We start from the raw sequence: 14,433 nt of genomic DNA, 5'->3' as shown, positions 1-14,433 counted from the left end.
ACTGCCCCCGGCTGTCAGATCGGGTACTGCTGGCAGAAAGAACAGACAGGTGATGGTGGGTGTATGAACACCCAGCAAACAGTTCAACGTGAAGGTGAAAGCACCTCCACCTCTCAATCACGGAGTTTGTACAGATCCTGCAGTAACAAGTAACAGTCTGCAAACTCAGAATACTGTCAGTACGTACAGAAGTAAAAACGTTACTACTGTATAAATCAAAGGCTGAGACGTTTACTTAACGGTAGACGATTTCTCGGCAGTGAGGTGAAGATGCTGCCCGGCTCTTATGGAGGTGTGGATGATGATGATGAGTGACAGCTGGTGTTGTAGATGAGTGACAGCTGCCACTCCCGGTGCTCCGGCGCCCTCACGTGCCTGAAGCCCGCACTTCAGGCAGGACGCCCTCTGGTGGTGGGCCAGCAGTACCTCCTCTTCAGCGGCCCACACAACAGGACCCCCCGGAGGCGCCCGACCAGGTTTGTCCGGATGTCGGTGGTAGAAGTCAGCCAGGAGGGCCGGGTCCAGGATGAAGCTCCTCTTCACCCAGGAGCGCTCTTCGGGTCCATAACCCTCTCAGTCCACCAGATACTGGAATCCCCGGCCCTTACAACGGATGTCCAGGAGCTGGCGAACTGTCCACGCAGGCTCCCCGTCGATGATCCGGGCAGGAGGTGGCGCCGGTCCGGGGGCACAGAGGGAAGAGGTGTGGTGAGGCTTGACCCGGGAGACATGGAATACAGGATGGATCCGCAGTGAAGCTGGCAGCCTCAGCTTCACCGCGGCAGGACTGAGGACCTTGACGATGGGGAAAGGGCCAGTGTACCGATCCTTCAGCTTGTGGGACTCCACCTGTAATGGGATGTCCTTTGTAGACAGCCAAACCTCCTGCCCGGGCTGGTATGCAGGGGCCAGGGACCACCGGCGGTCTGCATGGGCCTTGGCCCTCGTCCGGGCTTTGAGCAGGGCAGAGCAGGCAGAGTGCCACACCCGATGGCACCGCCTCAGATGGGCCTGGACCGAGGGCACCCCGACCTCTCCCTCCACTAGCGGGAACAATGGGGGCTGGTACCCCAAACACACCTCAAATGGGGAGAGGCCAGTGGCAGACGAGACTAGACTGTTATGTGCGTACTCGATCCAGGCCAGATGGTTACTCCAGGCCGTCGGGTGCGCCGAGGTCACACAGCGAAGGGCCTGTTCCAACTCCTGGTTGGCCCGCTCTACCTGTCCGTTGGTCTGGAGATGGTACCTGGACAAGAGGCTCATGGAGGCCAACCAGCTCTCTACAGAAACTCCTCCAGACCTGCGAGGAGAACTGGGGACCATGGTCAGAGACGACATCGGATGGAATCCCATGCAGACGCACGACGTGGTGGACCAGGAGGTCTGCAGTCTCCTGGGCCGTCGGGAGCTTCGGGAGGGCCATGAAGTGGGCTGCCTTGGAGAACTGGTCCACTATCGTGAGGATGGTGGTCATGCCCTGGGAGGCCCATGACGAAGTCCAGGCCGATGTGGGACCAGGGGCGGTGGGGCACAGGTAACGGTTGGAGGAGACCCTGTGCCCGTTGGTGGTCTGCCTTACCCCTGGCACAGGTGGTGCAAGCCTGGACATACTCCCGGACATCAGCTTCCATGGACGCCCACCAGAAGCGCTGTCTGACCACTGCCACGGTCCTTCGCACCCCTGGGTGACAGGAGAGCTTGGACCCATGACAGAAGTCCAGGACAGCAGCTCTGGCTTCTGGTGGGACGTAGAGTTTGTTCCTAGGGCCGGTCCCCGGCTCCGGGTTCCGTGTCAGGGCCTCCTGGACGGTCTTCTCCACGTCCCAGGTGAGGGCTGCCATGATAGTGGACTCGGGGATGATAGGTTCCGGTGGATCTGACAGCTCGACCTTGACCTCCTCTTCATGGACCCGGGACAGGGCGTCAGATCGCTGGTTCTTAGTCCCAGGACGGTAGGTAATCCCGAAGTCAAATCGCCCGAAGAACAGTGACCAGCGGGCTTGCCTGGGATTCAGACGCTTGGCGGTCCGAATGTACTCCAGGTTCCGATGGTCCGTAGCTCCCTCCAACAGGTGTCTCCACTCCTCAAGAGCCTCTTTCACCGCAAGAAGTTCCCGATTGCCGACGTCATAGTTCCGCTCCGCCGGGGTCAACCTGCGGGAAAAATAGGCACATGGATGGAGGACCTTGTCGGACTCCCCGCTCTGGGACAGCACGGCTACTATCCCTGAGTCAGAGGCATCCACTTCAATAACAAACTGGCGATTGGGATCGGGCTGCACCAGAATGGGTGCAGACGAGAACTGACGTTTGAACTCCCTAAACGTGGCTTCGCACCGATCCGACCAGGTGAAGGGGACTTTAGTGGAGGTCAGGGCCGTCAGGGGGCCAACTACCTGGCTATAACCCTTACTAAACCTCCGGTAGAAATTAGCAAAGCCGAGGAACTGTTGCAGCTTCCTACGGCTCGTCGGTTGGGGCCAATCCCTCACCGCTGCAACCTTGGCCGGATCGGGTGCGACGGAGTTGGAGGAGATGATGAACCCCAGGAAGGACAAAGAAGTGCGGTGGAATTCGCACTTCTCGCCCTTCACAAACAGCCGGTTCTCCAACAACCGCTGCAGGACCTGACGTACATGCTGGACATGGGTCTCAGGATCTGGGGAGAAGATGAGGATGTTGTCCAGGTATACGAAGACGAACTGGTGCAGGAAGTCCCGCAAGACGTCATTAACCAATGCCTGGAACGTCGCGGGTGCATTGGTGAGGCCGAACGGCATGACCAGGTACTCAAAGTGACCTAACGGGGTGTTGAATGCCGTCTTCCACTCGTCTCCCTTCCGGATCCGAACCAGGTGGTATGCATTTCTAAGATCCAATTTGGTAAAAATTTGGGCTCCATGCAGGGGCGTGAACACAGAATCTAACTTCGTTCAGTCCCCTGTAGTCAATGCATGGACGGAGTCCTCCGTCTTTTTTGCCCACAAAAAAGAAACCTGCACCCATCGGGGAGGTGGAGTTCCGGATCAACCCGGCAGCTAAGGAGTCCCGGATGTAGGTCTCCATTGATTCGCGCTCAGGACGAGAGAGGTTGTACAGCCTGCTGGACGGGTACTCAGCGCCTGGGATCAAATCAATGGCACAATCGTACGGACGGTGCGGGGGAAGAGTGAGTGCCAGATCTTTGCTGAAGACGTCAGCAAGATCATGGTACTCCTCAGGCACCACTGACAGATTGGGGGGGACTTTAACCTCCTCATTAGCTGTCCCACCGGGTGGAACCGAGGATCCTAAACATTCCCGGTGGCAGGTGTCACTCCACTGCATCACTACCCCAGACGGGCAATCAATCCGGGGATTGTGCTTTAATATCCATGGAAACCCCAAAATCACTCGGGAGGTAGAAGGTGTTACATAAAACACAATCTCCTCCCTGTGATTTCCAGACACCACCAATGTCACTGGTTGTGTCTGATGTGTGATTAATGGGAGAAGGGTGCCATCTAGTGCCCGTACCTTCAATGGGGAAGGTAGTGCCACTAGGGGGAGCCCTACCTCCCTAGCCCATCTGCTGTCCAGCAGATTCCCTTCAGACCCCGTGTCCACCAGTGCTGGGGCGTGAAGGGTAAGATCCCCACAAAGGATCGTTACTGGGATGCGTGCTGATCTACGGGCTTTTCCCGCATGGATGTTATGACCCACCCTTAACCCAGTCTCTAAGGGTGGGCGTTGAAGTTTAACCGTTTGGGGCAGTTTCTTTGTATGTGCTCATCAGAGCCACAGAAAAAACACTCCCCGCGAGCCAGCCTCCGTTGTCTGTCATGTGATTTTACTTTGGCCCTGCTCATGTCCATAGCTTCGTCAGCAGGGGGAGCTGTGGTTCCACGGGGCTCTCTGACTGTGGAGCGTGGAGACGGCGGCACCCTTTCGGACCCGGAAGGAAGAGGGACGGCTCGTGCCCGGCCACGCCCTTCACCCCGCTCCCGACGGTGTTCTTCTAACCGGTTGTCTAACCGTATAACCAGGTCAGCAAGCCCGTCAAAATCCCGCAGCTCATGCTTAGCCAGCAGGTGCTCCTTCAGGACCGGAGACAGTCCGTTTACGAAGGCGGCGCGGAGTGCAACGTTATTCCAGCCGGACCTCGCACCCGCGATGCGGAAGTCGACGGCATACTCGGCTGCACTCCGACGTCCCTGTCTCATAGACAGCAGCACAGTCGAAGCGGTCTCGCCTCTATTGGGGTGATCAAACACTTGTTTAAACTCCCTCACAAACCCAGTATATGTTGTTAGGAGCCGTGAGTTTTGCTCCCAGAGCGCCGTAGCCCAAGCGCGTGCCTCTCCTCGAAGCAAATTGATGACATAAGCCACCGGGCTGGCATCTGACGCGTACATGACGGGACGTTGTGCAAAGACGAGCGAGCACTACATTAAGAAGTCCGCGCACGTCTCGACACAACCTCCGTACGGTTCCGGTGGGCTTATGTATGCTTCAGGGGATGGGGGGGGCAGGGGGGGGTTCGTTGAATCACCACTGGAACGTCTGTATTTAGTGCTCGGTCGGCTGGAGGAGGCGCTGCAGGAGGCGCTGCAACAGCGCTTGGAGTGCACGCTTCCACCTGGGCGGTGAGAGCCTCCATCCTCCGATTGAGTATGACGTTCTGCTCGGTTACTAAATCCAACCGAGCAGTGAAGGCGGTTAAGATTTGCTGCAGCTCTCCTAACACGCCTCCTGCCGACGCCTGTGCACCCTGTGTTTCCATTGGCGGTTCAAGCGATGGTTGACGCCCCTCGGGATCCATGATGTTGGCCGAGAAATCCTGTTGTGAAAAGTGTAGGAACACGGACCCACAACAGGGGGCGCAAATGAATGGACAATGGGGACAATGGAATAAGCTAAATATAACAATTTAATGTTGTGAATGTGCACAACAGAGCAACAGACAACACAATTGAGATCACCAGTCAAATAAGTTACGGTGGTGTGTGAGCAGGCTCGAGGATAGGAGACGCTGGCCAGAAAAGAGCCGGATCCCACACGCCTTCCACTCCACCGGACCTGAAGCAATCCTGGAGCCGCCAAGCACTGGGTCCCCAGGTGGCCACTGCCTCCGGCTGTCAGATCGGGTACTGCTGGCAGAAAGAACAGACAGGTGATGGTGGGTGTATGAACACCCAGCAAACAGTTCAACACGAAGGCGAAAGCACCTCCACCTCTCAATCACAGAGTTTGTACAGATCCTGCAGTAACAAGTAACAGTCTGCAAACTCAGAATACTGTCAGTACGTACAGAAGTAAAAACGTTACTACTGTACAAATCAAAGGCTGAGACGTTTACTTAACGGTAGACGATTTCTCGGCAGTGAGGTGAAGATGCTGCCCGGCTCTTATGGAGGTGTGGATGATGATGATGAGTGACAGCTGGTGTTGTAGATGAGTGACAGCTGCCACTCCCGGTGCTCCGGCGCCCTCACGTGCCTGTGTGGAGAAAAGATTATGTTGTTTTGCCCCTGTCTTAAAGTAACCCTAATGATGTACTTATTATTATTACACTAATTGCACAAATTTGTTTTTGTAGCCACTAACGACTGGGAGTGAAGCATGCTGGGGTCATTCTGAACTGGGAGTGAAGAGCTGGGGTCATTATGTTTTTGAACTTTCAGATGCCTGTTGATTAAAGGAATTATGTGCGCCTGGGAGTTTGAGATGGCCACTCACCCTCCCTTCGCGCACACACTAGAAAAGAGGGGGCAGAGCCATGCTCCGATAGAGTCTGCTGCGGGTTACGTACGAACGCCCAGCCGGTTGACAAGCGCACTCTGCCGAAGGTGTTGGCTCTCCACCTTAAAGGCGTCACGGTAAGAGAGAAAGAGATATTTTATGCGCTGCAACCACTTGTGTTTGATGTAACTGCTTTTGTGGGGAATAAATATACGCCTGTTTGTTCTAGCAAAGTGCAGTCTGTGTGATCATTTCTGTGTGCCGATCTGACCGAACCTTGTTACAAAACATTTTTGGCGTTGTCGGCAGGATAACGGTGCGCTCAGACTACACACAGAAATGTCTTGTTTTAGAAAAGGAAAGAGAGATGCGGAGGTGGCATCTCAGCAGGAAGAGGTAGTCCCGGGGTGGGATGGGATTACCTTCAAAGAAATAGGCCAGCTTCTACAGAGACGCGGGGGACGCCCTGGGCTGTGGACTGGAGCAATTCCCACCGCGACTCCACCAGTTTTATGTGAGATGTTAAAACGGGTGGAGGTTAGAGAGAAAGCTCCATTGGGAGGTATTCAGGAGATGATGTGGATTTGTGCAGAGGCTTGGAAAGAGCGAGTATTAACTTTAGATACAGTCCGCTCTTCAGAATGTGCTAAGACACAAAAAGTGACGAAGTTAGAACAACAGGTAAAACAGTTGGAGGGACAGTTAAAGGAGTTTGTATGGGGGGAGGAACAACAATGCTCATTTGATATGGCAAAGGAAGCCATACAGCAGGCTGTGTCCTTAGGAAAAATGCAATCAGGACCAGTAGAACTTCAAGTGTCTGCTCTAAATGATTATGCTAATTGGAGCTTATGGCAAAAACAAAATAGGATACGCAAACCTTTAGGATTCTGGTCGAGAAAACTCCCGGACGCAGGTATGCGTTATACACCTTTTGAGAAGCAACTTTTGGCATGTTACTGGGCGTTAATTGAAACTGAATCACAAACAGTGGGACATGAAGTAATGATGAGGACACACATACCTATTTTGACATGGGTGATGAGTAATCCTACCACTCACCGAATAGGGACTGCCCAGGAGGCTAGTGTAATAAAATGGAAATGGTATGTGTCAGAGCATGTAAAGCCAGGTGAGAAGGGGGTTTCGCTGTTGCATGAACAAGTAGCTGATGCTCCTGAGAAAGATGAGGTACCTTTTGAAGTTCAACCATTAGAGGAATCTCCTGTGAAAGCGGGAAAAAGATGGGATGATTTGTCAGATGATGAGAGAAGTCGAGCATGGTTTACGGATGGTTCTTGTCAATATCAAGCAGGAAAAAGGCGATGGAAAGCAGGAGCTTTCAACCCACAATTAGGTCAATCTTTAGAAGAATTAGGAGAAGGAAAAAGTAGTCAGTGGGCAGAGTTGAAGGCTGTGCATATGGTGATCATGCAGGTAGGAGAAAAAGGAGTTAAGCCGAGTGCCCCTCCCATTGAGGAGGAAGAGGAGGAGGATTCCGATGACGACATGGTGCACATAGCTGCTACGCGTAAGGTCAAGAAAGATAGAAAGAAAGGAAAGAATAAGGGAAGGCGTTCCCGGAGTCTTGATTGTTATGATGAGGATTAGGAAAATGGTCAAGCTCTTGTGGCCCGCCGAGATTTCCCTATGTTCGATTGGAAATTTATTGGATTAAATCAGTTGAATGAATGAATGAATGAATGAATGAATGAATGAAAATGAATGAATGAATGAATGAATGAATGAATGAATGAATGAAAACTGTTTATTTCGAACATTTGATACAACAACAATTACAAGATAGATCAGTAAAGACAACAACAAAAAAGTTCCTACTGTGTACCCAACATGTCCGAAAAGGGGTAGGGTGAAGCATCAGCTTATTTATCCCTACCCCTTCTTCCCCACAACCAGTAATACCCTTTGCCACATATACACATAGATTCCTACACACCTAAATCGATATCAATATATATATATATATACATATACATACACATATATATATACATACACACATCAACATACATACACATATACATATATACACATATATATACACAAACATAAATATACACCTTCACATACCTACTTACATACAAAATACTATATATTTACAAGCCGAAGGAAAAAACAAAAACACCCTAACCCTCATTACCCTTCCTCCTCCCTATACCCAGAAAAAACCATATTTTTGTACCGCTGTTTGAACTGGTTCATGCTTGGACATTGCTTGAGCCCCACTCCCAATCTGTTCCACATCCTCACCCCACAGACAGAAATACAGAAACCTTTTAATGTTGTTCGTGCCCACTGATGCTTTAAATTAAATTTCCCCCTCAGACTGTAATCCCCTGATCTGTTAAAAAACATATTTTTAATATTTGCTGGAAGTAAATTGTTTATTGCTTTATACACAATTTGTACTGTTTGAAAATGAACCAAGTCTGTGAATTTTAAGAATTTGGATTGTAAAAATAGTGGATTTGTATGATCTCTATAGCCAGTATTATGAATAATTCTTATAGCTCTTTTCTGCATTACTGATAGTGATTGTGTTGTACCTTTATAAGTATTACCCCATACCTCTGCACAGTACTGTAAATATGGTAAAACCAGTGAGCAGTAAAGAATGCGGAGTGAGTTGTGGTCCAGAATATGTTTCGCTTTGTTTAGAACTGAAATGCTTCTTGACAGTTTACTTTGTATATGTTTTATATGAGTCTTCCAGTGTATCTTATCATCTATTATCACCCCCAGAAACTTATTTTCATGTACCCTTTCAATATCTACCCCCTCGACTTGTAACTGAACCTGTATGTCTGTATTACAATAGCCAAATAACATGTATTTTGTTTTACTTAAGTTTAATGATAATTTGTTTCTGTCAAACCATATTTTCAATTTTCCCATTTCTATACTGATCCTCCTCAGTAACTCCTGCAAATCCCCCCCTGAACAAAAAATGCTTGTGTCATCTGCAAATAATACTAATTTTAATATTTTGGAAACATTGACAATATCATTTATATAAATTAGAAACAGTTTTGGACCCAATACTGACCCCTGTGGGACGCCACAAGCATTGTCCAAGCATGATGATGTATATTCCCCCAACTTCACAAACTGTTTTCTGTTACTTAAGTAGCTTCTCACCCAGTGCAACACCAACCCCCTAATCCCATACTGTTCAAGTTTATTGATTAATATGTCATGATTAATTGTATCAAAAGCCTTTTTAAGGTCTATAAATATTCCAACTGAATGTAATTTGTGGTCTATGGCGTTTGTAATCTCCTCAACTGATTCTATTAATGCAAGTGATGTTGAACTATGTGCTCTGAATCCATATTGACTATCAGTAAGTAATTTATGTTTATTTATGAATTTGTCTAATCTATTATTGAATAACTTTTCTAATAATTTGGAAAATTGTGGAAGCAAAGAAACAGGTCTATAATTTGTGAAGTGGTGTCTATCCCCAGTCTTATACAGCGGCACAACCTTAGCTATTTTCATTTGATTGGGAAATTTACCGGTTTGAAATGATAAGTTACAGATGTATGTTAATGGTTCTACAATCCATTCAATGACCTGTTTTACCACCACCATATCAATTTCATTTAAATCGGTAGATGTTTTATATTTACAATTATTCACGATGTCTATAATTTCATTTCCATCCACTGCTGTGAGGAACATTGAACAGGGATTTCTTTCTATAAGATTATTATCCCAATCCTCAGATTGGGAATCAGGAATTTTTTCTGCCAAGCTTGGTCCAATATTTACAAAAAAATTATTAAAACCGTTGACTACCTCATCCTTATTTTCCTTCTTGACATTATTATCAATGAAATACTGAGGGTAACTCTGTTTTTTATTACCATTTTTGATAATGCTATTTAATATATCCCATATTCCTTTAATATTGTTTTTGTTATTATATAATATGTTACTATAATATTCCTTCCTACATACCCGTATAATATTAGTTAATCTATTTTTGTATTTCTTATATCTATTTTCTGCCTCTTTAGTCTTTAGTTTTATGAATTCTCTATACAGTGTATTTTTCTTATTACATGCATTTCGTAACCCTTTCGTCATCCATGGTCGAGCTTGGATTTTTTGTTTTCTGTAGTCTTGTTTAATTGGACAATTTTTATCATATAATGATGTAAATATTTGTAAAAAAGTTTCATATGCACTATCAACATCACTTTCACTGTATACCTTTTCCCAGTTTTGCTCCTGTAAATCCTTCTTTAGTGTGTTCATGTTTTCCTCTGTCCGCACTCGCCTGTATTTTATTTTCTCCTCTGGCTGATTCCGCCGATGGTTTCTATTATAAACGATGAAAACTGGTAGATGATCACTAATGTCATTGATTAATAATCCACTCACAGTGTTATTCTCAATATCATTGCTGAATATATTATCAATTAAGGTAGCACTATGGGATGTAATTCTGCTTGGCCTGGTGATTTTTGGATATAAACTCATACTGTACATTATACTGATAAATTCATCTGTTATTTTATGCTTATTTGGATTGAGCAGATCAATATTTAAGTCACCACAAATGAACACAGTTTTTTGATTAGTTTTTGAGAACATTTTTCCCATACAGTCAGTGAATGTTTCAATACTAGATCCTGGTGCTCTATATATACAGCTGACTAATACATTTTTGCTTTTTTCTTCACATATTTCAATAGTTATACATTCTAATAAGTTATCAATCACAGTTGTCATATTGTCTACTATTTTATAATCCATGTTCTTATCCACATACACAGCCACTCCTCCTCCACTCTTATTTTTTCTGTTTACACAATTAAATTCATATCCATCCAGTTCAAAATCCATTCCTTTATCTTCATTGATCCATGTTTCTGATATAGCAATTATGTTAAATATTTTTTTAAACTGACTTAAATATTCTTTAATGTTGTTAAAGTTTGCATATAGACTTCTGCTGTTGAAATGGATTATTGATAATTTGTTATCCGTTCTAATGATCCGATTAAACTGTTCATCTGTATAATAGCAACAACTGTCATTGATATTTGAGAAGAAATTATTGTCTGGGTCTATATCGTGCTCCAAGTCCAGTACATTGTGGTCTGTGTATTTAAATGTTCTCAGTTCTACTTTTCCATGATCAGCAATCCTTTGAGTTATATCCTTCTTGTCTCCAGATGTAGATGAATAGGTAGTAGATGAATAGGTTCCTCTGGTCTGTGTCATGGTGTTGTGATGTGTTTGTGTCCTCATACCTTATTGGTCATATTTGTCCAGATCCTCGCTTTAAGAAACACTATTGTTCATATTTGTCCAGCTCCTCGATGTTCCTTATTGCCATGACTTTTGCTTGTTCTGGTGATCCGTTCAGTTTGATGAATATTTTACAGTTTGAAGTCCATGTGTGCTGGATTTTTCCCTGTTTCTTCAAGAAGCGTGCTTTCCTGGCGATGTCGGCATTCCGTTTGGTGAGATGTTCATTGATGAATACGTTTGTCCCTTTCAGTTTTCTTCCTTGTTTTAACAGTGCTGTTTTGTGTTTTCTGTTGATGAATCTCATGATGACGGTTCGTTTATCACCGTCATTTCTCCGGGGCAGAGGGTGGCACGCTTCAATGTTATTTAAATCCATTTCTATACCTTTAGATAGGAGGAAATCAGCAACCTGTTTTTCCACAGAGCTGACCACCTGTTCACTGGGCTCCCCTCCGCTCTCATCTGTTACCGCCCATGCGTAGGACCGTGGTTTGATGTGAAGACCTGTGATGATGACGTCGTTGATTCTGGTGTACTGCTCCAATTCAGCCACTCTATTTTCCAGCTGCACCAGATGCCGGTCTTTCTCGGCATTCTGGAGCCGTAATGCCTTCACCTCCTCCACCAGATCCATGATTGATTTCTGTTGCTGCTTCACAACAGAAATCTCCTCTGATAGAAAGTCCAGAGATTTTTTAATATCGTCACCTTCCTCCGCTGTCAGAACCTTCTTAGGCCCCATGGTCGGCTTATGAGCAGCTTGTCGATCGCCGATGTTAACAGCCTGCGTTGTTTGTCACCGGGATGGATCTGCACTGCGCTGGTGCCGCGCGGCCTCGGTGTTTCCGCGCTGATGGATCCGCGGTGGCTGCACGAGGGCTCGGGGAAGCGGCACTCGTGACGCGCGGCTCTAATGACGCAGCGCGCGGCCTCAGTGAATTCACCACGTTGGGCCTCGGACGTTGTTGCTGTCCAGTCGCGGGGCTAAGTTGCCGGTTGAGGTGGTATTCCCACTGTCCGGGTTGGCAAACACCGGCGTGGCAGACGGCAACCACAAACACCACCTCTGAAAACTCAGGTACAAACTTTTTGCAGCTCGCTCTGACGACACGCAGCTCTGACTGACTGTCCGACTAGGATGCTGAATATAATATTTCTTGCCTTTAATATTTCAAGTTACTTCGGCTTTAGTGGACACAGGAGCGGAGGCCTCATTAATTCATGGCAATCCAGAAAAAATGAAGGGACCAGTAGTTCCGCTAACTGGGTTAGGAGGCAAAAACAATATCGCATTCCGGGAGGACAAGCAGAAATTACTGCAACTATTAAAGAGTATTTGCAGGCAGGAGTCCTAAAACCAGTAACGACAAAGTGGAACAATCCTTTATGGCCATTCCGTAAGTCGGATGGCTCATGGAGAATGACTGTGGACTTTAGAGGTCTAAATAAATATACATGGCCAGTCCGTAAGTCGGATGGCTCATGGAGAATGACTGTGGACTTTAGAGGTCTAAATAAATATACACCGGCGCTGACTTCAGCTGTACCTGATGCTGTGAGTATCATTGAACGAGTGCAACACCATAGCGGTACATGGTATGCTGTAATAGATTTGGCCAACGCATTCTTTACCATACCAATTCCAGAGGATAGAATGGAACAGTTTGTGTTTACTTGGGAAGGCCGACAGTATACCTTCACCAGATTACCACAAGGCTATTTGCATAGCCCTACCATCTGCCATAGGGTAGTGGCAGAACATTTGGAACAGTTCCAGATTCCAACAAAAATGATGATCTCACATTACATCGATGACATCATGATTCAGGGGAACACAGAAATGGGGTTGGTACAGGAGATACCAAAACCCGTAGTAATAACTACACGAGGAACGCAAGGCTTTGGTTCCTCAGATCAAGCAGGTGCCAAAGTTTGGGTTAAACAACCTAACGGACCGCCTAAAGCGGCAGAAATTATAGCTCAAGGGAATGATGCAACTGTTAGTATACTCTATCAGGGTGAAGAAAAATGGGTAAATGTGCCTGTATCGAAGTGTTATGTAAGAGAAGACTAATCGTCGTCATTCTACCCGTAGTTACCCTTGTGTTGTCTAGGCTTGATGCCCTGGTGGGAGTTGCTGATCGGGCGATCAAGAACCGCAGGAGGTGGGCGCCGCCATGGCAACCAGTGGAAGTCCCGGAATTGGAGGTGTCGGTTGCTGGGTCATACTCCTCCTTGTAGGTGGTGCCATGGTCTCCAGTTGTTGGGGGATGACAGAAGGAAACGAACTTGAAGAGATATCATTGTTCCAAACAGGATGGAAGAACTCTGCCAACAACAGAACGCAAGATGATTCACTAGTGATTGCAAACTATGGCGATGTGTGAACTGTTTTGCCAGACACCATATACCAGTATTTACTATGGGATGTAATGTCACTCTTAATGCTAGAGTGAACATGTGTGTTTTAATATGACAAGTAAATCGTGTAGTAATGTCAATGGAACCACCTGGACTATTAAACCGTGGAGTAAAGTAATGATCAGTAATAGTACTGAAATTAAAGGGAGGAGATCATTCCTGTACATGCTGTGGGTACTACCAATAGAGGCTAAGGCAACACAAACCCAGGTTGCACCTTTAATTGATACCTGCACCTATTTGGCACAAGCAACAGTGAAGACAAAGGTATATTGGCAAGTTACCTTTCCAAATATTCCAACTTGCAAAAGGCGCCGAAGAGCGTGGTATGACACTTTATTAGGAGGAACAGGAACTGTCCTAGGAGTATCAAATACAGTTGATAATGAAGTGACCAGAACCATGTTGTCAAACACAGGTCAGTATTCTTCTCAGGTATTACATCAGATAGGAGAGCGGTTACCAACAGCACTGGTGGGACAAGTACAAAACGCTGATTTACGGCAGAAGAATTTTCGATGGTAATTGAAGTTATGGAATGAAACATACAATTCATTGAAAAATCTATCCCATATAGGAAATTGGACAGTATGTGCAGTACAAACTATTCATGCAGAAGCTCAAAGAGAAAGATTTCAGCGTATAGTTACCACAGGGAACTATCATGATTGGAGACGGATTTGGAATATAACTGATACCTTATGGTTAAAGTTACATCCAGAATTTACACAGTGTAATGAAACAGTATGTACTGGACACTGGACCCAGTACAATGTGACACAACCAAAGGTTGTTTGTAAATATCAAGTGTTACCGGTAATCACGACTAATGGCTATTGGTTCTTGCATATGGATGGAGAGTGGCTAGAACCAAAAACCAATGCGACTTTTGATACCAAAATGTGTGATATAACAGATATGGGTATGGCCTGTGTGCTGCAAACTGGATATGCTAATCCATGTCTAACCGACTCAGAGGTTGTACTTTCTGACTGGACTAGG

The sequence above is a fragment of the Thalassophryne amazonica genome, chromosome 1 (assembly GCF_902500255.1).
Source record: "Thalassophryne amazonica chromosome 1, fThaAma1.1, whole genome shotgun sequence".
NCBI classification, from domain to species: domain Eukaryota; kingdom Metazoa; phylum Chordata; class Actinopteri; order Batrachoidiformes; family Batrachoididae; genus Thalassophryne; species Thalassophryne amazonica.
Note: the sequence above shows the minus strand (reverse complement) of the source record.